Source organism: Coffea arabica, chromosome 1e, assembly GCF_036785885.1.
Source record: "Coffea arabica cultivar ET-39 chromosome 1e, Coffea Arabica ET-39 HiFi, whole genome shotgun sequence".
In the NCBI taxonomy this organism is placed as follows: domain Eukaryota; kingdom Viridiplantae; phylum Streptophyta; class Magnoliopsida; order Gentianales; family Rubiaceae; genus Coffea; species Coffea arabica.
The window spans coordinates 9,324,432-9,350,925 of record NC_092311.1 but is presented as its reverse complement, the minus strand read 5'-3'; the positions used below and the strand labels follow the sequence as shown (position 1 = coordinate 9,350,925).

The following is a 26,494-nucleotide window of genomic DNA, read 5'->3' as shown; positions in this document are numbered from 1 at the left end:
GCTTCACACCAATCCGTCCACCATTCAACCCCCTTACCGGGCCCAAACGCAAACTAAACATTGGTGGTAATACTCGAGCAAACCGATTAGTCGAGGAGGTATCACTCCACTCGACAAAACAAGAGACCCATGGTTCGTTATCCAATCGACCAAACCCTTGTCGGCTCGACTCGATTAACTAATCAGTGGGGTTTGGGTTCCCAAGTAGTCACTATAGTCGACGACCAATCGACTTAGTCAAGAGAAAAGTACGGAGACGGGAAGGAGAGGTACCTCTCACTCATATCAAATGTGGTACATACTGTCGCTCAGCACTTACAAATCAAGCACAAGTACAAATACGAGTAGAGGTCAATGCAAATCAAGTCACTTGTATAAGTATGAATGAGATATCAAGTGATTAGTTGAGTTAGATCAAGTGCGATAAAGCACACACTTTGTTGATCTTGATCCCTGTCTTTTGATGTTTACAAAATAAATGGATAGTACTAATATCTTCTCAAAGATCTTTTCAGCAATAAAGCAAATCAGGTTCAAAGATTAAGTACAATTGAAAGAGACAAAGAGTGTTGAAAGCTATCGGACGCTCGTGAAGACTGGATCGGACGTTCGATAATCATTGCGCAACTTCGTACGCATGAAGAACTCCATCACTGGACGTCCGAAGGAAATAAGACATTTCCCTTAACTCACAGACCTCTATCGGACGCAAGCATCGGACGTCCGATAGGATCCTTTAAACTCGACGAAAGCTGTCGGATGCTCACAAAGACAATACCGGACGTCCGATAGAATTGAGATATTCCTTCTAATTCATTGTCTGCTTTCGGACGCAAGCACTGGACGTCTGATAGAATTGAAAAAGATTTTTCAAACTCACTACCTGCTGTCGGACGCATGCTTCAAATGTACCGGACGTCCGATACTCCCAACAGCTAGTTGACTCTTCAGCTACTTTCTATCTGTTGGAAATATTAATGAAGCACTTTCTTGGTCTCTTATAAATAGAGTATGGTCAGAAATTTCAAATAAATTTTGCACACTAAAGATACAAAAGATATAGAGTAGTTTTAGTGAGAAAACACTCTCCAAGGAAGATTTGTAGTCTTGGTGGTGTGAAGTTCATTGTAAGCTTTTTATTTGTGAGTGAATGCTTCAATAGTGTAGCTCTGTGAGGGTTGTCCTGAGGGATAGTAAAACTTCCTAGTTTGACCAAGTGGAGATTGGGGTAAAGAGGAAGTGTATTGATCATGGTTCCTAACTTTTGATATTTACAAAACAAATGGATAATACTAATATCTTTTCTAAAAATACTTTCAGTTATGCAGCAATCAGACTCAAAGATCAAATGCAATTGAAAGGGACAAAGGCTGCTGAAAGCTGTCGGACGCTTGGATTGGACGTCCGATAATCATTGCATAACTTCAGACGTATGAAGAACTCCACCACCGGACGTCCGAAGGAAATAAGACATTTTCCCTGGATCACTGACCTCGATCGGACACAAGCATCGGACGTCTGATAGGATCCTTCAAAGTCGACGAAACCATCGGACGCTGAATATGTCTCCACCGGACGTCCGATAGAAACAAGATGATTTCTCAAATTTCTTTGTTTGCTGTCGCTCGCACAAAGAGCTTGCACCGGACATCCAAAAGAATTGAAGAAAATCTCTTAAACTTACTGCCTGCTGTCGGACGCAAAAAACAGGACTATCGGACGTCCGACACTCCAACGGCTAGTTGACTCTTCATCTACTTTCTATCCGTTGGAAACATTAATGAGACATTTTTTTGGTCCTATATAAATAGTGGTTGGTCAGATACTTAAAACAACTTTTGCACACTGAAAATATAAAAGTTCTAGAGTGATTTTAGTGAGAAAATACTCTTCAAAAAAGATTTGTAGTCTTAGTGTTGTGAGGTTCATTGTAAGTTTTTCATTTGTGAGTGAATATTTCATGAGTGTAAATCTATTAGGGTTATCCTGAGGGATAGTAAAACTTCCTGGCTTAACCGAGTGGTGTTCGGGGTAAGGAGGAGGTGAACCTTCCTTTGTACGCAAGAGTGATTGTAATTCATCAATTTGAAGAAATTTATTTGAATTAATTTACAAGTTCAAGAGGAGTTGGGTAGTTAATTAGTTTGCAATTCTTTCCTTTTTATTTACTTATTGTTACATTTGTGATTTTTACATTGTTTATCTCTTCCACTTGGTTGTCTTCGATCCTTACAATTGGTATCAGAGTTTGGTCTCCTAGAGATTAAGCTCAATCGACTTTGGAGTAAAAATGACAATCAATAATGCCATATTTTTTGAAGGACATTCTGTGATTAGACCACTTATATTTAATGGGTCAAATTATGTGAGTTGGAAAGAAAGAATGATTATATTTTTACAATCAATTGATATTGAATTGTCATTTATTATTAGTGAAGGTCCATATGATGCCTCTCTTATAGATGAAAATACTCATAGATCTAGACCAAAAACTAAAAATGAACTGACTACTGTGGATAGAGCTCATCTCACCTTAAATACAAAAATCATGAATGTGTTATATTGTGCTTTAGACTCAAATGAATCTATTAGAATCAAGGGTTTCATGTCAGCTAAAGAAATTTGGGACAAATTGAAAGAAATTCATGAAAGTAGTGAGAATGTTAGAGAGTAAAAGAAATCTATTTTAGTTACTAAATATGAGTCGTTTAAGATGGAAACTCATGAAAATATTGATCAAATGTATTGTAGATTCAATGATCTCATTAAAGATTTAGAAGTGTTAGAAAAGGAATACTCTTTAGGTGAGAAAAATAGAAAAATTCTAAATGCCTTGTCTAATGATTGGGAAAATAAAGTGACTGCTATTGAGGAGACTAAAAATTTGAATACTATGCCTATTGAATCACTTATTAATTCTCTGACCTCTTATGAGTTGAAACTTAAGACTAAGGTACAAGAGGGAGAAGATGCAAAGGTAAGAAGGAGCATTGCTCTAAAGGCATCTCAAGATGAAAATGATTCTGCCTCCCTAGATGGAAATGATGTGAAAGTTGATGATAGTAATCTAACTCTCATCATAAAAAGTTTCAAAAGATTTCTCAACAAATAAAGATTCAGAAAAGGAGGAAATAGCAACTCATTTTCAAATCAGTTCAATAATGCAAGAAATAAAGGAAAGCAAGAGGCCAACAAAAGGCAAGGTGACAATTGCTATGAATGCGGTCAACTTGGACACTACATGAGTGAGTGTCCAATGAAGAAGAAGAATGAATGAAGAAAATCAAGATTCAACAAGTTTCAATTCACATGGAATGAGTGCAACTCCGATGGTGAAATTGAAAAGGAAGAAGAATCTGCTCAATTGGCTTTTATGGCCATTGAAGATGATGAGGTAACAACTTCCAACTCTCAATTTGAAAGTGATGATGAAACTGATGATGATCTTGAATCTTTCATTATAAAATTACATGATAGTTTGAAAGAATCTTATACTAGAAACAATGAATTAAAACATAAAGTTAGTTTTCTTCTTCAGAACAATGCTCGTCTTTTTCAAGAAAATAAGAGACTGAAAACTGAAAATGATTCTTTGAAAAAGAATGAGATTGATTTACAAAATAAACTTGATAGAAAAACAAGTCTTTGTGAGACACTCAAAAAGGAACAAGGTGATTTGAAAAGAAGAATGGATGATTTAAATGAGTTACTACAATATAAGAAACAAAATTACTTTCAAGAAAATGAAACAAAACCTTATTTTAGCACTTATGAGAAGAAGATAAATCTTGGTACTCATCAGATAAGGTTGAATCAGATTGCAAATGAATTTGTTATTTATAAGAGAAGATAAGTAAGGTTTATTAAACTTGTTCATGTAAATAACTCTTTGGTTATGGGTAATTTTTGCTATCAAAAAGGTCTCATGAAAAGTAATTGTTATGTGAAAAAGAACATGAGAAGAGGCATGAAATGCATGTGGATAGTTAGACATGATACTAACTCTAATAAGTAGAAGATATTGGTAAGATTGATGAGATTTTTGTTCATAATATTTTTTTTTGTAATTCTCTTTTGATGTATCTGATGTTTTGAACTGAGTTTTTTCTTGATGTTCTTGAATATTACTGATTTTGTATGATATCAAAAAGGGAAAGAAAAAAATAATTCTGATCTGATTATGATTTGTTTTATTAAACTCTTTGTGATATGTTGGTATTTGTTTTTGTATCAACTCTCTGTGATATGTTGCTGGATTACGGTATTTTACTCTCATCTTATGATGACAAAAAGAGGGAGAAATGGATGCTTTGTGAAAGGGGGAGTTTATTCTGAGATTATATGTTTGTTTCTTAAATTTTTCTGATGCAATAGGTGAGGGCGAGCTTATGCTCATATGCACAATCTTTTTCTTTCCTTTATCCATTATTTTGTCATCATCAAAAAGGGGGAGAATATTGACCCTGGTTCCTAACTTTTGATATTTACAAAATAAATGGATAATATTAATATCTTTTCTAGAAATACTTTCAGTTATACAGCAATCAGACTCAAAGATCAAATGCAAATGAAAGGGACAAAGGCTGCTGAAAGCTGTCGGACGCTTGGATCGGACATCCGATAATCATTGCATAATTTCGGATGCATGAAGAACTCCACCACCGGACATTCGAAGGAAATAAGACATTTCCCCTGGATCACTGACCTCGATTGGACGCAAGCATCGAACGTCCGATAGGATCCTTCAAAGTCGACGAAATCATCGGACGCTGAATATGTCTCCACCGGACGTCCGATAGAAATAAGATGATTTCTCAAATCTCTTTGTTTGCTGTCGGATGCACAAAGAGCTTGTACCGGACGTTCGAAAGAATTGAAGAAAATCTCTTAAACTCACTGCCTACTGTCGGACGCAAAAAACAGGACTATCGGATGTCCGACACTCCAACGGCTAGTTGACTATTCATCTACTTTCTATCCATTGGAAAAATTAATGAGGCACTTTCTTGGTCCTATATAAATAGTGGTTGGTCAGATACTTTAAACAACTTTTGCACACTGAAGATACAAAAGATCTAGAGTGATTTTAGTGAGAAAATACTCTTCAAAGAAGATTTGTAGTCTTAGTGGTGTGAGGTTCATTGTAAATTTTTCATTTGTGAGTGAATATTTCATGAGTGTAACTCTGTGAGGGTTGTCCTGAGGGATAGTAAAACTTCCTGGTTTGACCGAGTGGTGTTCGGGGTAAGGAGGAGGTGAACCTTCCTTTGTACGCAAGAGTGATTGTAATTCATCAACTTGAAGAAACTTATTTGAATTAATCTACAAGCTCAAGAGGAGTTGGGTAGTTAATTGGTTTGCAATTCGTTCCTTTTTATTTACTTATTGTTACATTTATGATCTTTACATTGTTTATCTCTTCCACTTTGTTGTTTTCGATCCTTACAAAGTGAACCTTCCTTTGTACACAAGATTTGTTGTATTTCATCAATTTGAAGAAGCTTATTTTTAATTGATCTACAAGCTCAAGCGGAGCTTGGTAGTCAATTGGTTTTGTAATTCTTCCCTTCTTATTTACTTATTATTATCGTGTGATCTTTAAATTGCTTATATCTTCTACCTCTCTCAAGTGATTTTGTTCATTCATTGATTGATTCATTATGTAATCATCTAGAAAAGAGGGTAAATTTCATATTGAGCAAAATAGTGCCCATAACTTGATTAGTTTTCGAAGTCAACCTAATTCACCCCCTCTTAGGTTGTCTTCGATCCTTACGATTGATATCAGAGATTGGTCTCTTAGAGATTATGTTCAATCGGCTTAGGAGTAAAGATGACAACCAACAATGCCATGTTTTTTTGAAGGGCAATCTATGATTAGACCTCCTATGTTTAATGGGTCAAATTATGTGAGTTGGAAAGAAAGAATGATTATCTTTTGTAATCGATTGATATTAAATTGTGATTTATTGTTAGTGAAAATTCATATAATTCATATAATGCCTCTGTTATAGATGAAACTACTCATAAATCTAGACAAAAAATAAGAAATGAACTGACTGCTGAGAATAGAGCTCATCTCACCTTAAATGCAAAACCTATAAATGTGTTATATAGTGCTTTAGACTCAAATAAGTTAAAGAAATTTGGAACAAACTGAAAGAAATTCATGAAGGTAGTGAGAATGTTAGAGAACAAAAGAAATCTATCTTAGTTACTAAATATAAGTCGTTTAAGATGGAATCTCATGAAAATATTGATAAAATGTATTGTAGATTTAATGATCTTATTAAGGATTTAGAAGTTTTGAATAAGAAATACTCTTTAGGAGAGAAAAACAGAAAAAATCTTGAATGCTTTGTCTAAGAATTGGGAGAGTAAAGTGACTGCTATTGAAGAAGCAAAAGATTTGAATTCAATGCCTATTGAATCTCTTATAAACTCTCTAACATCTTATGAGTTGAAACTTAAAACCAAGGTACAGGAAAAAGAAGATGTAAAGGTAAAAAGGAGCATTACTCTAAAAGCATCTCAAGATGAAGATGACTCGGTTTCATTGGATGGAGAAGATTTGGATGTTGATGACAATGATCTTGCTCTCATCACAAGAAGTTTCAAAAGAATTCTCAGCAAAAGGAGATTCAGAAAGGAGGATCTAGCAATTCATTTTCTAATCAATACAACATTGCAAGAAACAAAGAAAAACATGAGGCCAACAAAAAATAAAATGACATATGCTATGAATGCGGCCAATTTGGACACTACATGAGTGAGGGTCTAATGAAGAAAAAAAAGAAGGAAGAAAATCAAGATTCAACAACTTTCAATTTACATAGAATGAGTGCAACTCCGATGATGAAATTGAAGAGGAAGAAAAATTTGCTCAACTGACTTTTATGGCCATTGAAGATAATAAGGTAACAACTTCTAACTCTCAATTTGAAAGTGATGATGATCTTGTATCTTTCATTGAAAAATTGCATGATAGTTTGAAAGATTCTTATGCTAGAAACAAGGAATTAAAACACAAAATTAGTTTTCTTCATCAAGATAATGCACGTCTTTTTCAAGAAAATAAAAAACTGAAAACTGAAAATGATTGGTTGAAAAAGGGTGAGATTGATCTACAAAATGAATTTGATAGAAAAATAAGGCTTTGTGAAATGTTCAAAAAGGAGCAAGATGATTTGAAAAGAAGAATGAATAATTTAAATGAGTTGCTCCAACATAAAAAATAAAACTGTTTTCAAGGAAATGGAACAAAAACTCATTTTGACACTCATGAAAAGAAATTAAATTCTGGTGCAAATGATTTTGTAAGATTTGTAATCCCCGATGCAATCAAATACAACCAAAATACTCAACCAGACAAGTAGTCAAGTAAATACAATGACAAAGAATATAAGCAATTTTAAAGCACAAAAATAGAATAACAATAAAGTAAAAGAAATTCAAACCAATCAAACTCCCAAACTTCTTCCAAACTTGGAGTTGAATCCACCAAATAGTTTCTTCAATTGATGGTAGTACTAACCAACTTGTACACGTGAAGGCTCACTCCTTCCTCACCCCAAACATACTTTGGTTGAGCAAAGGAATTTTACTACTCTCCAAGTAAACCCTCAACTAGCTACAATTGAAAGTTTACCCATTCAATTAAGAACTACTTTATACAAGTGAGGCAACCTTTATCAAGGTTTTACCACTCCAAGTGATAGGTTCACCTTCACCAAGGTTTTACTCCTCCTAGAGAGTAACCTTCACTTGAGCAATCTCACAACCCAACTTTCCCAACCCCTTATACAACCAACAAAGAATATTTCTACTCAAAGATCTCACTTGTAAGCTTGTATTTAGTGTTGGCCAAAAGTCTGTGTCTTCTTGTGCTTTGGGGTATTTATAGAAGGTGAGAAATGGCTCCAAAAGGCTCTCCAACGGTCAAATATTAAATGCTGTCGAAACTAGCCGTTGGCCTGTCGGACGTCCGAACCATTTGCTCTGCGTCCGAACCATGCGTCCGAACCACCTATCGGACGTCTGAACCATTTGTTCTGCGTCCGAACCCTGCGTCCGATAGAAGTCAGAATGTTCAACGTTCATCTTTTTGTGTCGGACGGCCGAAGCAATGAATGAGTGTCCGATCCAAGCGTCCGAAGAGTATCGTCGTCAGTCGGACGACCGATCCTCTATCGAGCGTCCGATCCTCTACGTCCGAACCTTCATATTTCTTAACTTCTCTTTGATTCAAATCTTTTCGATTCTCTTTTGGATCAATGACCTGTTCTAACAAATTTCTTACATAAAAATATTAGTCCAAATCTACATTTTGGTTTGTTAATCATCAAAATCAAGGACTGATCAACCAAGGTCAACAAGATTTATTAAACCTATTTTTGCAAATAACTCTTTGGTTATGTGTAATTTTTGTTGTCAAAAAGGTCACATGAAAAGTGATTGCTATGTGAGGAAAAATATGAGAAGAATCATGAAATGCATGTGGAGAGTTAGACATGATGCTAATTCTCAAAGACCCAAATCTCTTGATTGAGATTGGTTTTTTAAAAAAAAAAAAAAAAAGTGGATAGTTTTTTCTTTGGTTGAGAATGTTTTTAAAAGGGGTATTGTGGATACTACTCTTTTCTCTAAACAATGTTCAAATGATCTTCTATTTGTACATATATATGTGGATGATATTATCTTTAGTGCTATTAATGAGTGTTTGTGCAAGAATTTTTTTTATTATTATGCTAAATGAGTTTGAGATGAGTATGATGGGAGTTTGAATTTCTTCCTTGGACTCCGAGTGCTTCAAACTCAAGCAGGTACGAAAATTGATGAGAAGAAATATAGAAGTATAATCGCTACAAGTATTTTGTAATGCTTTTGATGTTTCTGATGTTCTGAACCAAGGTTCCTTTGATGGTTTTCGAATGACTAATGAATGTTGGTTGATATGAATGTTTGTCTCATTGATGTTCATTAATAATTTTTGGTATCTTTTGATGTTATTCTTCTGTTATTGGCTGATGATGGTTGCCACTATTATTTTTTTTTATGGCAATTACTCTCTACTTTTATGATGATAAAAAGGGGGAGCAATTACAAAATGGATGCTGGTTTGGGATGCTATGAGTAAGAGGGAGTTCATTTGATAATATTATATGATGGTACTTAATGGTTTTGGATGTTATGAGTAAGGGGGAGTTCATTTGAAAATATTATATTATGGTACTTAATGGTTTTGGATGCTATGAGTAAGGGGGAGTTTCTACTCATTTTCCTTCCTTAATGGTACTTAATGGTTTTGGATGCTCACAAAGACAATACCGAACGTCCGATAGAATTGAAATATTCCTTCTAACTCATTGTCTGCTTTCAGACGCAAGCACCGGACATCCGATAGAATTGTAGAAGATTTTTCAAACTCATTGCCTGCTGTCGGACGCATGCTTCGGATGTACCGGACGTCTGATACTCCCAACGGCTAGTTAACTCTTCAGCTACTTTCTATCCGTTGGAAGCATTAATGAAACATTTTCTTGGTCTCTTGTAAATAGAGCATGGTCAGAAATTTTAAATAACTTTTGCACATTGAAGATACAAAAAATATAGAGTAGTTTTAGTGAGACAACACTCTCCAAGGAAGATTTATAGTCTTGGTGGTGTGAAGTTCATTGTAAGCTTTTCATTTGTGAGTGAATACTTCAATACTATAGCTCTGTGAGGGTTGTCCTGAGGGATAATAAAACTTCCTAACTTGACCAAGTGGAGATTGGGGCAAGGAGGAAATGAACTTTCCTTTGTACACAAGATTGGTTATATTTCATCAATTTGAAGAAGTTTGTTTGAATTGATCTACAAATTTAAGAAGAGTTTGGTAGTCAATTGGTTTGCAATTCTTCCCTTCTTATTTACTTATTATTATCGTGTGATCTTTAAATTGCTTATATCTTCTACCTCTCTCAAGTGATTTTGTTCATTCATTGATTGATTCATTGTATGATTATTTAGAAAAGAGGGTAAATTTCATATTAAGCAAAACAGTGCCCATAACTTGATTAGTTTTCTAATTAACCTAATTTACCCCTCTCTTAGGTTGTCTTCGATCCTTACACACTTGCCCGACCAAACCAAACAAATCTTATCCGATCACGTTGGTAAAGAATTTAATCAAGTATCAAGTTCAATCATATATTTGGAAGCACTCACCAAAGGTCTAGTGCTTTTCAAAATCACGTTCAGGTTCAACTCCTTGGTTGGAGTTCAAATCTGCGATAAAATATCATTTAAGAATGTAAAACTCTCTAGAGTTCGAAACATAGGAGTTTCGCTTTAGAAAATCAAATAAATGAAACTCATTTAAGTAGTATTCATTTTGCTTATCACACCCTAGAAAACTCATGCTCAATCTTTTAGTTTCGGAAGCAGTTAAAACGTTTAAGTTCGTAAAGTGGCTAAAAGACGAGGAAAACATATTCTGAATGGTCGCTACTTTCATTTTTCCAAGGGTACGAGTTTCGGCCAAATTTTAGCTTATATATCTCTACGAAAGAAAACTCGAATACTATAGACAATCCAAATTCAATTCGACTTCAAATCTTCGCTCAAGTCGTAAGTACATACGCTTAACCCTCGAGTGAAAATTTGGGCGGCATGCCCTTTGTATTTAGCTATTTTCCAACCATTTATGGCTTCATTATTTTCCTTAATTCAACCCAAATTCATACATAAGCAATTTTAACACAATAGCTTTTCAACTAGGTTCAATTTCATCCAAACACAAGGAAATTCTAGCAATGCAACCATCAAAATCAAAGCTGGAAACCAATTTTAAAGATGAATGGCTAAGTAACAGGTTTGACATCTTCCGGCGTTTTGGTCACAGTTGAAGCTAGACTTATCGGATTGGAATAGATTTTATGGCTTTTCGAAACTAAGACAAAGACCTACATTTCTTATGAAGATATCAACACCCAGTTCCTGCATTTTCAAGGTCAAAATGTGAAATTTCAGAGAAAATAGAAAGCTGTCCGTTAAACAGGCATTTAGGCAGTCAGGGATATTTTAGTCATTTTACAAGCTACAGTACTCCGATTGAGTTACAACTTTACAGGAAGCTAGTTCACTCAATTCCCTACAACTTTCATGTTTTAAGCCAGACCTGATTCGGCCTTTATCATGGACAAATATGCAGGTCCGTTCGATTCCAAAAACAGGATAGAATCACTATAATTGCTGAAATTGAACTTTTACTCTAGCAATTCATATCCAAACACTTCACCACATTCATTTCCTAGCTCAATACCATAAATTATGAGGTAAACAATGATAATCAAGGCTGAAAATTGCAAATCCTAGCTAAACATTTCACTATACCATCACAACTAGGAATTCAACCATCAAAATCCAATATTAAGAACTTCTATCCCTAATTTTAGCAAAATTAACAAAAGTAAAGCAAGTTCAAGCATGATACCTTCCCAAAGTCCCTTGTAAGTGAGAAATAAACCACTTTCTCTCCAAATTTTCAGCACCCCAAGTCTTCCAAGCACCAAAAGGAAAGGTTAATCGGTTTAGTTTCATCGATTCCGCTCAAACAAGCTTGATTCAAGGTGGAAGTTGCTAGTTTCTCTCTTGTTTTTTTTTCTCTCTTGAAGCTCGGCTAACGAGAAGGAAATGGAGCAGAATGGAAGGCAAGAGAAAGGTAAGAAGAAAGAAAATTGGTTTGGTCAAAGTTGATTGGATGGCCGCCAAGTGTCGCCGCAAGATGAAGTCTCAATTTTTTTCTTTTTCTCTCTTTTATTTAGTCAATAATTTCGGCTATTTGGAGGAGATATTTAGGGCTGACATTTCTGAAATAATAACAAGGAGATTAAGGTAATAAAGTAGTGCTCAAGTGGTGCACTCAATCGGTAGTAAACGGTGCACGTCGGTTCAAGCCGTTTTTCTTTAACTCACGCATACTTGTGTTTTTAGTTGTGGTTCACTCACTTATTATTAACACTTCTAATCACATACTTTTCTTACCTAATACTCATTTTTTTCGACCAAATTTAGTACACACACCTCACCAAGTGATCACACTATCAAAATGCACCAAAGACATACCAAAAACCCTAGTATGCACAAAAAACCCTAACTTATGCCCTTCCTTTAGAAAAATCATAACTTGAGTTATAAATATAAAAAATTCATATAACTTGGTCTGTTAAAAACTAGACTTCAAATACTAATAATCTTTGGAAGACACCTCAAAGAGATTCAGTTCATAAGTTGGTTCAAATTGAGCCATAAGCTACTACAACATTCCTATTGTTACTTGTGCAGGGCAGAATTTTTAGTCAAGTTTACTAATTTTCTGGAATTTATAGAAGTTGAATCAAACTCTAAATTTTATATCATAGGAAGCTTTATGAGTTTAGTTTCAAACGCAACAAACAGAACTCAATTCCGACTTTCCTATACGAAGTTATAGCCAATTTCCCAAAGCTGCGCAAAGCCTCCTGCAAAAATTTCTAGATTTTCTAACAACTTGAGAATATGAAACTCTTCTTAACAAAATTCACTCTCTTGGCTCAAATTCAACCATTAAAGAAACCAAGAATCAAAAGTAAGTGAGTTCACATAAGGGTTATAAAGAAAAGTAAAATTTCGGGGTCTCACAGGAACAAGGAATAGAACTGTTAAGTGGCAGCAACCATGAATCTGTTAGTGTTGTTCTAGTTGCATCCTTTAAAAGAGAGACCAACAAGTGATTCAAACACGGGTCGGTGGAAGAGTGTCATCTGATTTGGTTTGAGTTTCCATTGATTCTTTAGCTTTTAGTCACTATACCAAGAATGCCTAGTGATTAAATGGTTGTTTGAGTAGACTGGACAAAGGCAAGAAGCTAAGAACTATTAAAAAGAAAGTCACTTTCTACATACAATGCAAAAGCATTAATGTGTAGTTGACCGGTAGAATTTATCTATTGGTTGAGAATGAAGATCAGAATTGGAAAAAGTTTCTAATTAGATTATGTGTTTGTTAATAGCAACTGATTGACTTTTCCATAATTAACAAGGGAAAAAGCAGAAGCCATCTAGAAAAAGCTCACGTTCAACAAGGAAAAACAATATATTAAAACATAGTTCAAAGAAGTTACCTAACAAGTAATGAAAAATCAGAAGAACAAAGGTATAAATGCCCATAATTATCTCTTGAGTCTAGTGTAAAGCAGTTGCAACAAAGGCAATGTTGGTTTATAGAGACACGCCAATGAATCTAAACAAAAACCAAAGAAATCATTCAAGAAACCAGTATAGAACCTACAAGTATACTTGGAAATAGTGCAATGAGACCATATAAATTAAAGCATATAGCAGAGACAATAGCCAGTCCAGCAACCTGCACCAGAAGCAGAGACAATAGCTAGTTCATCAAAAGCAACCATAAAAACATTAGAAGCAGCCATTTACGGTTTGAAGACATAATTTTGATGCTTACCACAGGAAAAGAAGTAGAGATGAGAGCAATATATCACTTCAGCTTAGCTGTTCTGCACACGTTAACATCAACTGTGACAGATGAGAGCAATATATCCCAGAATAAAGTAAAGCTCAGATGAAAAGGCTAAATATTTCTTCAGCTCTTACATCAAAACCAATAAATCTTAGGGTCATGCAACAAAAACTAAAACCATAAACCAAACTACAAGCAGTAGTAACATTCAAGAAAAGCTCACAACTTTGGGTTTTTAATTTGGGAATTTATCCATCACATCCGCGGCATTCAGAATTTTTGCATCTTTGACGGAGATATTCAAAGCCGTCATATTTACAATGAGTATAGTTACTTTTTCACCTATGACCAAAGCACATCGGAAAGCAAAAAAGTCAATGTGCCCTATCCTGTCTTGTTTTTCATATTTATAAGGAATATACTTATATTTTCGTTTACGGGTTTAGCACTGTGAGCAGAAAAAAATGCCAGAATGGGTATGCTCCTTTGCTTTTCATGATTTATTTGATTCCCTAGTGGACACCTAGAATAACATGTGGAGGAAATATGGAGTATTTTGAACTGCCTCTCTATCACGAACCTTCTAACATTCATGCATACAATAGACATTTAGGCTCTTCAGAGCAACATAAACTTGTAGTCTTAAAAGTAATCACTCTAATCAATTGGCTAAAATGTAATTGAAGTATAAAACAAAGCAAGGCAGCAGGCCTACGTGGCCTTATGATCATCTTGCTAAATGCTAAATCTCATATTTCAACAAAAACAAAACATCCTGAAAAAGCTGATTAGCATGGTTTGGTCCCCAGACAGATAAGCATCTTCCGATGTTGTTATTACTATGCTCTAATGTAGAAGTAATGTGTAATATGAGACGTGCCTGAGTGTTAAATCACGACCCAAGGCTAGTTCTATGTTTCATGTGAAATGGTTGATAAACTCCGCAGTAGTTGCAATAGCACTACCTGCAATGGCATCCATCACAATCTTGTCTTTGTTCTTGTTACTAGCTACCGATATTAAAGCTCATGTTAATACACCCCCAATCATTGCATTCTTCTGCAAATGGACAAAGGAAACAAGCAAAACAGCTTAAAACGACCTTATAAACTGAACAAATTCACTGTACAGAAAGATCTTATAAGAAAGAATGATTAGACCGTGAAATCCAGCCAAATCAAAACAAAACATGTCAATGCAGACAAGAACTAGAGACCCTTCCTTCCAAGATTCAGCTCAAGATTCACCCTTCCACTTCATTTCACTCTCACAACTCAACATTCAGCTCACACAACCTATATTGGACAGAAAATATCGCAAACAGATGGAAAATATTGAGATTATTTACCTCAAATTATGTCGTGACAACCTTAGGTCTTCGTTTCCTTAAGATTCAATCTTCGAACTCTAGCTTTTCCCCAAAATTCATGGTCAATTTTCTGTGCTCTTGCCTCGGATAGAATCATAGTTCACACCACCCACCCTAAACAAATAGGAGGCGTGGGGTGCATGATACACATCAGTATTCCAGTGCATTTCTCAGTCTGAATCACGGCCTTATTGGGTAGAATGCCTTCTGCTGTGGGCTACCAACCCACCTTGAGTACCAAAATGGGGGCTTACGAACGATTGCTTGCTGCGCCCTCCAGCTCGACCTACGCAGCTTATCATCCGGATGGCATCAAATGCCGGTGGCGGTTAGCATTCTTTATAGGGCAACAAGCAAGGACATGAGGATAGAGCTTCGGATTCCTTATCACCACCCGAAGAAAAGAGATTGAACTGGCCAGCAAGCAAGTGCTGCTCCAAATTAGGGATTTTTGCTATCTGCTACTCTACTAAAGCTGCCCAAATCTTTTGGGTAGCACAATTTAGGGATGAAAATGGTAGCTTAAAGTGATTTTCTCGGTAATTTCAGCAAGACAATAGTGGAGAGAAGGAGATTGTTTGAAATTTGGCTAAGTGTTGTTGTGTGTTTTTCTTCCAACTCTAAGACAAACGATGTCGTTTTTGCATCTTTTAGAATCCCGCCTCTACTCCTTCAATTTTTTGCTTCTCACTTCCACTATTGTTAAGACAAAAGTAACGCCTTCTTTGTCTAAATTATTGAACCTTTTTTTATAAAAATAATGCCTTCTCTCTCTTTTTCTTTTCCCAATCTTTGTGTAATTAAGATTGTTTATTATTTTAAGCTTTTTTAGCTCACAAGTTGTAATAAAACTTTTTTTGTTGTATTAAAACTTTGGAATATGAAAATTTAGTGTTTTTAGATTTTTTTTACTAACATAGGTTTTAGAGGATCTCTACAAAAAAAAAATGTTCAAAAACTAAAAGGGTTATTAAAAATATGTTTATGATTCAAAAAAAGATCTTTTAATGCAAATATTTTTGGTATCAATTTAATAATTTTATCAATTATGCATGAATTGTGGTCTGAAAAGACCTAACAATCTGTTAAGTTGATCAAATTACCAAAATAGTTTGCTAATAGATGCATGAAACACTAAATGTATTTGGTACAAGTATCGATTCATAAACCATAAACAATTTGACTATTGTAAATTATAATTAATAATAAACTCCAGTCATGCAATTGTCAAGATTTTTACTTAATTTCATATTAAATTTCATTATTCTTTACCATTATTTTCACACTATGTTAATTAGTAATTTCCCATATGTTGTCAAGAGAACTAAATAACGAATCCATGATATTTTTTAACTTTACAACAAGTTATTAGCTAAGTTTGGAGCAATTAAAAATATGGGTACATTTTTATTACAATACCTTCCTCATTTTGCCAATGGTGTAAAGTGTAAAGCATAAGGTACCATAATAGAATTAATGAAATCAGTTTATCACATACGAGGCTAAATTGCAAAAGATAAGGTGTCATGGTAGAGTTAATGAAATTAGTTTACCACGTACAAGGCTAAAATGTAAAAGTTAGGATGTCATAATATAATTAATAAAATTTATTTACAAGATATGGACCTTATTAAAAAAATTAGGGTGGCATATGGGACTAAAATGTAAAAGTTAGGGTGTCATAACATAATTAATAAAATTTATTTGGGCTAAAATATAAAAATTAGGGTGTCATAACATAATTAATAAAATTTATTTACAACATATGGGCCATATTGAAAAATTAAAGTGGCATATGTGGCAAAAATGTAAAAGTTAGGGTGTCATAACATGATTAATAAAATTTTTTTACAACATATGGGCCATACTGAAAAAATTAGGGTGGCATAGTAGAATTAATGAAAGTGAATTAGGAACAAACACTTTAGATAGTGACGACTAATTGTTTGTCACTAGTTCTGAACCAGCTATCCTATTGTGACGACATTGTAAGTTGTCACTATAGGGCCCATTTCAGTGGCAACGTTTTCCCAAGTCGTCACAATGTGAACCTAAATTGCAAAAAATAAGTTGTCATGGTAGAGTTAATGAGATTAGTTACCACATACGGGGTTCAATTGTAAAAGTTAGGGTGTCATAGTAGAATTAATAAAATTTATTTACAACATATGGGCCATATTGAAAAAATTAGGGTGACATAGTAGAATCAGTGAAAGTGAGTTAGGAACAAACACTTTGGACAGTGACGACTAGTTGTTGTCATTAATTCGAAGTAGACAACCATGTTGTGATGATATTTTAAGTTGTCACTATAGGACCTATTTTACAACCTATTTTCCAGTCGTCACAATGGTGATCTCCCGCCACACCGGCTAGTTGCACGCCATCCATATTATGATGATTTATCCGGTGTTGTCACTGTTGACAAGTGTACCCACAGTCAACTATGACGACATCAAAAGTTGTCACTGTATTTTCTCAATTGTGACTGGTTTCTATTTTGTCACTGAGAATATTGTCACAAAAGTTCAAATTTCTTGTAGTGTGTTATTTGAAAAACGCCTTTTGGTACTAAGAAGACATGGGTTCACTTGTTTCTTATAGGCCCAAAGGATTATACTTACTTGATAATATGGGTTTGTTGTTGTGCTATCTAATATATGGCCATTGCATCAAGATTTGCAAACTAATGTCAATTTACAGCCATTGTATTATGATTAATTAAGTTCTAAGCTGTTACGTATTTTGTGATAGATGAGTTGATTGATTGGAAATCTGCTTTAGCCGTTTCTTGAGCCAAAACTCTGAATTTTACAAAGGAGAACAACTATCCCCCCACCTGATTGATCCTCAACCTAGAGATCAATTATGGATTTGATGCTTCCTTTCCACCTTTTTTTTCAATAATCATGATGGTTTCTTTCATTTAAGAGAGTCAAGAAAGCAGAATTGGTATTGTGCTACTATTTCTGTCTTTTTTCCTCGTATGAATCAATATCAGTTTTTTTAAGGAAAAAATGATAAGTAACATTCGTAATTTACTTGTAGTATTTGTTAGATTATCTTGCAAACTTATAAAGTGTAATGAGAAAAAATCTTTTATGAACATTTTCTTAAGGAAAAAAGTGTATGCTGACATGCAATGCTTTACATAAATTTTAACCAATACAATCACATTTTTTTATTGTTCACCTCCAACGAAGAAACCAACAAATAAAGTTTTCGTGTTACCTGGACATAGCAAGAGAGTGCGACGTTGTTTACTTATTGATATTTTGCAAGGTACCAAATCCAAGGAAAATAGTATTCTCACGTGAAATAGAACACTGCTTTTAGTTTTTAAATTTGTTCATGATGCTCCTTATGTTTCTTTGCCAGAATTTTATATAATATATCTGAATCCACCTCCACAAAAGCATTCTGGTTGGAATTTCATACTGGATAAAAATTAGAGATTAACAAATGTGTATCATTATCATTTACTGTTTGATGATGCAATCTTATTTTTATCAGTGGTATTTCACATAGTGACCCTTAATTCAGCCTATAATGAAACCATTTAACCACTTATCCAAAATCAGAAAAATATGCTTTATTAACATCAACAAGGACTTTTACATAATAGAAACATGATGACATTTCTCAAACTTTACAATATGCCAGATATATATAGTTCATAGAATTACAATTAAGTAATGTATTTGCAAAATAAAGGGTATTGAGCTTTTTTGCTGAAGTTGCATATGCAATTAATAACAGTCCAGTCCTATGCTTTGTCCATCATTTTGAGTCAGGTTGTTCCCTTTATTGCTGCGAAAAGCTGCACTAAAGACAGCAAACCAACCTCTCCAAAATCTACTCATATGAGTCCCTCAAGAGAGCATGTGATTCTACACTGTGAAGCAAACTATACAGCTTCATGTCCTCTTTGGTTCATCATATGTATTATTGAACTTCTAGATTGCTATTTTTTGCCATCATATTAAAATCCATTAACATTCTTTATATCACTAAAAGTTAATGGATCCTAATATATAAAATTATGTAATTAAAATGAACTTTAAAATAGATAATTAGCATGCCAATGTATCTCTACTGGAGACCTAATTCTACTAGAAGGTGTGTAATTGCAACTAAAATAACTTGACAACTATATATGAATGATAGTTACGATGTTATTAGGCTAGTTACGATGTTATTAGGCTATCTTTATAGCCATTGTGTACCTGTTTTTTATATTGTAGTTCTTTACAGAAGAGAATGTCTGCAATTGTAGTTCTTTTTATATACAAGGTAGATATTGCTAGCAAAAAAAATGCAGTTGCTTCTCTCCCACGTTCTACCACGTGCATCAACATGGGAGAAGATGCATTGCGTTTTTCTATATAGGTAGGAATATCATCCTACAGAAGATGTTAGTAGTAAGTTTCATCACAATTATGTTATTATATGCATATTGGAATTAGAAATATGGGATTGTTGCCAGCGCATAGATTCACTATTTCTAGCTTCCCTACTTCTGATGAATTTTCCAGTGAAATCATCCAATATCATCAATAGTAAAAAATTTTGGCAAAAAATAGTAAAGGCTTTAACATAAGTATTGATATGTTGAACGCAATATCAGTTGGTGACGTCTTTGCTTTTGCTTTTCATTATTATTTTGCTAAGAGAAACAAATTATAATAGTGCAATCAGAGTGGATTTAATAACTACAAATGAAGTATATGAATAATTGCATTTTTTGTGATCTAAATTGTCGTGCAACTATTTCATAATCCAATTCAGCACTTAAATTTAATGGATTCAGATCTTAACATATTTAGACTGTTTGATAACGAAAAATTGAACATCTAAATTAATTATGTGATACTGAATTTCCTAGGCAAAACTTGCTTCCAAATTAAGTGATAAACTATTTACTTATCACTGAATATGATATGCATTCAAATGTATTAGATTTAATACTTAATAATTCAATAATTTAATGGATTCAGATTTCAATTTTTAGATTTTAGACTTCAGTTTTCAAACTTCAGTGTTATTAAATGCACCCTCAAACTCATTAATCTTTTGCATGAATGTTGTTTAAAAGCTCTACCATTATTACATGTATTTGAGTTAAATTTATTAGAGTTTTGATAAAATTATTCAATATGAAGTGAGTTGCAGGTTTTTAAAGGTTGAATCAATTTATGTGAGTATGAACTCTTCGCATTTTTTCGAGTGTCCAATGGTGCAGCCCAAGTGATCCACCATATTTAATTATTTCTGGCTGGTTATTTATTTTTGATAAACTGAAATTCCATTAGCAAGCATAGCTGCATATTTTTTTTAATCTTTTAAAATTTAAGTACACTCCAAAGAAAAGGATAAGCATCAAGGTACTCAAAACATTTTAGATAGGAGTTGTGTTTTATTTCAAGGGGTTATATCAGTTTACACCCTTAACCTTTACCGACCCTATCACTTTTTTATTGCTGACTCTGTCACTTTAGTCGTCAAGGTTATTTTCCGGTAACTAACCCTCTCTGGCCCTCTCTAACATGCCAACATTGTAAAATGACATTCGTACCCTTTTTACCCTTTAGCTCCTCTGACAGTTTTTTAGTTCTGCGCTTCTTAATTTTTTGTTATCCATTTTTCCTTACCAACTCGTCTTGTCATCCCCAAATTAACACAAAATGAAACAAATTAATTTAGATCAAAATGTTCCTCATGGCAAGTAGAACCAAAAATTAACAACAATTAATGAAATTTCAAGAAAAGCCTAGGTTAAATAGTTTATTGAAGCCATAGAAAGTTTTCACCAATTAAAGTAAAGCATACGTTCAACGTAACATGTCAGCAGAAAGGACATGATTAAACACCACAATCATATGAAATCCTACATTAACAAAGAATTTAGAAAATCAATAATGAAGGTTAAAAGTTAACTCAAGTTCAATTTCAATAGAGGGAAGATTGGGTTGGATGATAAAATGAAAAGGATTGTAAGTAAGAGGATTTAGGTTACAGTCCTCTCACTTAAAAAACGAAGTCAATTTCAATATCTAATTCTGAAGAATTATACATCAAACGAGTCCTCGTATGACGCAAGCATTCCAATGGTGTATGTATGTTGGTTCCTAAATTTCTCCATCAAAATTTATTTTTTCCCTAAAACTTGTTCTTGATTTTCTCAATTTTAGTTGAAGAAAAATGACGTTAGAGACTAGAGAGTTGGAGAAGCTAACAGTTAGGGTCTAAAATGTCAAAAACTCTTTCTTAATTAGACGCCATATTTGGCTTTTTACTAAAATGCTGAACAACTTAAACAGAGCATTGTCCTAGGTTGTTAAATGACAAAAAAATAAAATCAGAGAAAAAAGGCACTAAATGTTATGGTGGTACGTGTTAACAATATTCCTCTTAGATGAAGGTATTTTAGTTATAATCAAAACCAAGACAACATTTTAAGTTACCAAGACTTATAATCCTTGTTTTAAGAGAGCAAATATTAACTGTATTTGATACGAGTGAAACATCTAATTAACCACACAAACCTAACGGTGCTATCTTTATATTATCCATAAATTTTAGTTGTGTGCACCCTAAATATAATACTCTTTCACACAGTGTTATTAAAATCATAGGCGGCAAAGAGAAAACTGCACTCAGGTGATAGAGAGTGCTAATAAAATTATTAGTATGTTGGTAACACTAAAATCCACACTTTTCCATAATTCTATACTATTACTTTTTCCATAGAGATTTTGGTTCTAAATATTTAGAGTATGAGCAGTTCTAATCCCTATAGTTTGAGCGAAAGTAAATGTGGTATCCAAAGTTTCAATTTCTAAGTAGATTTAATCCTAACGTTGATTTTTACCAATTATTACTAGCATCAAGTCACGTGCGACCGACTAATTTTTTTAAAAAATTAAAATGAAGATAAAATATTGTTAACCATAATCTATAATAAAAGATGACTGACTAATTACCCACATGTTGATTGCATGAGTAATTAGTTTTAAACCTATGATTCTTTTGTCAATCAAATTTTTGTATTCTGAGCTAAAGTTTAATTACTAATGTGATCGACAGGTGAGTAATCAGTCATTCTATGCTAAATTTATAGCTAACAAATATTTTTTTTCCATATTTTAAATTTTTTTAGAAAATTAGATGCTGACACATGACAATAAGTGATCAGATTCCGATAGCAATTGGTAAAAATTAGCCAATGAATCGAAATACTCTTAGAAATTGACGCATTGTGGACTACTTTTACTTTCATGGCTAATTCCTTCAATTATTGCCCAAAAAATAAAAAGTCGAAACAATGTCGTTCTGACATGAGTATAGTGTGAAATTATGCCTACCAGGTTAATCAATCCAATAAGAAAAAAAAAATTTTTAATGCTGGACTGCTGGCGATGGCAAAGAAAATTTTCTTCTTTAAAAATGCCGGGCTGCCGGCGTTGAAATTTTTTTCTATTTTAAATATGATGGCCTTTGTGCGCATCTTTGATTCCTTGTATGCGAGTAAACAAGAAGCTGATCATAAGAAAGAAATTGAACAAATTTAAAATAATTAAAAAAAGAACAAATTTACCCGTGCAGAAACTGCACAGTGTGTAAAAGCTTGTCAAGGTTCGGGACCCCACCTCATCATCATCATCTTCTCAATCTTTCTTCTCTCTCCAATACAGAGAGAGAAAATTTTGTTTGACGCCAGGCTTAGTTTAGCATTTAAAAAAAAAATTCATTTCTATCGGGCTAATCGAGTCCGACAGATATAGTTTCATACCCCTTACCCTTGTCAGAATAATATTATTTCGAATTTTTAGTTGTTGGATAATAATTGAAGGAATTCCCCTACTTTCATCCGATTTTCAAAGACTAAAAGCACTTATAACCCCAAATATTTAGAACTAAAACTGCAATTCTCTCTTTCCTACATATTAGGTTGGATAAGCAAAACCGAAAAAGGTTATCATTTTCTTTGCTTGTCTTACTTCAGTTATGCCCAACCATCCCAACAGGACCTACTAAGAAAATCATATAAATTGGAAAAAAGAAGAAAAAAAGAAATTAAAAAGAGGAAAAACAGCACAAAACTCTCCCAAGCTCTATGCTACATAACCCATTTTCCTCCAAGGCAACATTGATTGAGGCAGCATTACTGTTGCAAAATCTTATGCAAGTATTCCACAAGCATGTTTTGAATTTGGGTTAGACATGAGAGACTACATTAGACACTAAAAACTGAAGTTCCACAGATTATAATTATGTCAATTAGACAAAGTGAAGGTTGACCAACCAACATAACAACAGGATTAATATTTGTAAAGGTCTATTTAACTTTGTAGTAAAGATATTGTATATACTACAACTTAAGCTGCTCTAGCACAGATAATTTTGGCCTTAGATTCTTTTCAAAGTGAATTGGCAACACCTCATATGCGCAAAGTTGGAAAAATAGCTTCTACAAAAATATTTTAGCAAAGAATTACATAGCATACATGGAATCAATGATTTTAGAGAATCTGGAAGACAAATGCTACAAGAAAGAAGATAAAAAGTTGTTCGAAGTTAGTGGAGCGATATGTATTTCATCACCGAACGACAAAAGAAAACTGGCGGTCTCAATTGAAACTCAGAAATAGGTAAGCGAAGAAATTAGGCCTTTGAAAAGTCATACTGCTGTGCAGGGCGTGACAAACCGGCAGTCAATGAGGTTGGGGGAGTGGGGTGGAATGGGGGAGGGTGTCGGGGAGCGAGGATAAGTGAGAGATCTCAAATTCGAAATCTTTTTACTTATATTAAAAAATAAATTAAAAAATGGACCGTAAAGAATAACAGGGACACAATAAATAAACCATTATGCCCTCCAGGAAATGAAAAATATCCCAATTTACATAGGTTACCGCACAACTTGCTTAGGTGGCTAAGATTGATAGGACCTAAAGATTCTGGATTTAAATTTTCGTGTCCAACTTAAATTCTATCCTTCTTCTATTAAAAATATTCAAAAAAAGATTAAAAAAAAAAAGAAGCTTGAGTATGTGGAATTCCTACATTTATATACTCCCTCCTTTTCGTCTTGATAGTCTTGATTTTTTTTCTACAGGGTTTAAGAAAAATTAGTTAATTTTATTGAAAAAGTTTATTCTACTATTTTTCTAAAAGAACCTTTGTCATGCCCCGAACCCGCACGTGTCAGTCACGTGACATCCGCCGTATCCTTAAGTTTCGCTCAAGAATACAAGGCGACATCATACTATACTAAACTTTAAAAGTACTAAATAATATAACTAGATAAAGTGCGATATAAATCTCATATGAAAGATAGTCTACGAATATCCAATAAGTTCGTACATTTATTCTCTGGTTGAAACAGCGGAAACAAAAATAAATAAAACTAACAACTACAAATAGCTAGCTTGCTAACTTCTATTCACTTAAAAACTAATGAAAGTCGTCCTCAGGGTCTTCTACGTAAATCAACTCATGCTCTTCAGAATCTGCAAAGATGATAAAAAGTGGGTTGAGCGATAAGTCGCTCAGTAGGTAATATCTATCCCTCTGTTGGACCATAGATTCATAACTTTATAGATACTTATATAGATATAAATTAAAATCGTTTGCACATCGTTCACATCCATAATCATAAAAGTGACGTCGTTTATAAAACAATCAGTAGTAACGAGTGACAAGCAATTTAAAAGCATCTTATTGATAACTATACATGAAAAATCATAAGGTCATAATTCATTTCATATCAATTCATAAGGCTCTTCATATCAGTTCATAACAAGTATATGTAATGACCGGCTACTGAGTACTCAACCTAGAGATTAAACCCCTTCTAGGTGGGCAACCAATATGTTTCATGACTACCGATTGGTTTCATTACATACATGGGTCATTTGGCCGGACTCTATATCAAGCTACCATGACTTTGTCAATCGGCCGGATTCTATACCAGGCTACCATGACCATTAGACAGGACTATAGCCCTTACCATCTATTCCATGGCTGTTTTGAGCTTTTTTTGACATAAATTCATTTCACACGTCACATGCATAGTTTTTTATTTCATAAAAGATACAGCTCATTTGGTATATAACAACATATGAAGAAGTTTCAAATAAGTCACATGGTCCATCTTTGTATAGTAAAAATAGAACTTGCATAAATATTCAAGTAAATCATTTAATCAAATACATTTCAAATTAACACATCAAAATATGATTGGCAACAAAAATTTTACTTTGCACTTTTGAAATCTCAGAAGAGTAAGTACCCCCTACCTTTGTCTGGCTGCTCGAGTGGAACTACTTTAGGTCTTTTAAACTTGTGTCATACCCATCAAATGCATAGGTTTCCTAATTAGTTGATATTGCCGATAGATGCATAAATATACAAACTCTGAGCGAGTCGAATATTCATGTCTAGACCATTATATGAACCCTAATAGCATTTTCTCAAACTGGACGATTTCTACTTTTGGAAAGTTTCCTAAATTGGAAAGCTTTTATTTTTAGAAAGTTTCTTAATTTGAAAAGTTCTCCCTTTTGTAAAATTTCCTCATTTAGAAGAAAATAATTATTAATAATCATATTTATTATCTTGATAATTATCTTACTATACATATATATTTTTATTATTATTTTATTGCTATTCATTATTATTGTTATCGTCTATGTCATTACTATTTTATTTTATTACCATTTATATATACTTGTTAATTAATTACTATTATCTTTTGCTTTACTCCCATTCTTGTGCACATGTAGGTGTTATTATTATTTATGTGTACATGTATATATATATTGACTTATTATTATAATTATCATCTTAACTTATTTCACTTGTTTTTATATTTATATTTTTGTTTATATCCTTAATTTGTTTCATCGATATTATTATTATTATTCTTATTATTACTATTATTTTAATCATTTCGTTCAATAATCTAGAGCTTATCTTACATTGTATAACTTAATCTAATAAGGCTAGGTTAAGATGTTTTAGATTTCTTTTTAAGTATCCTAGACTTAATTAATTAAGTATAAGCTTAAATGACTAATTTTTAACTCCAAAAATTATCTTTAGGTTGGGTTTTGAAATTTAGTTCCTATGTTAGTCCATAAAAGATGGCCTAGTTATTTCTAAAATTTATTTACTGAATATCTACTAAGCCTATACTATATTTCTAACCCAAATATACTTGTCATTATATATATATATATATATATATATATATATATATATATATATATATATATATATATATATATATATATATATTATAGTGTATCTTTTTTTTTTTTCCTTGGCCAGCTTCTTGCCCGACCCTTTCGTTTCTTACCTTCACTTGGCGTTGCCAAGGCTTTTGTTAAGCTTTGGCAGCGCCGCAATTCTTGACTTCTATTTTTTTTTTTGGTTTCTCGGGTTGGCCGTGGAGTGGTTCCTGTCGCCGGCCATGTGCTGGCGACTTCCTCTCTTGTTTTTTTTTTTTTTTTTCGGCCAACCCTTTCATGTTGCCAGCCATGCGCTGGCGGCTCTTAAACAGCAGCAGCGGGGCCGCTGCTCCAACCCCCTTGTCTTTTTTTTTTTTTTTTTTTTTAAACAGAA

General features: G+C 33.6%; 1 long non-coding RNA gene across 1 annotated transcript; it reads right to left on the bottom strand.

Annotated features, from left to right (window-relative positions):
- Positions 1–13,183: 13,183 nt before the first annotated feature.
- Positions 13,184–15,428, bottom strand: LOC113688824 (uncharacterized). Its single transcript, XR_003448118.2, has 4 exons — positions 14,849–15,428; positions 14,466–14,559; positions 13,486–13,537; positions 13,184–13,386 (listed from the first exon to the last, which is right to left on the bottom strand). It is a non-coding gene; the product is annotated as an uncharacterized lncRNA (long non-coding RNA).
- Positions 15,429–26,494: the final 11,066 nt, after the last annotated feature.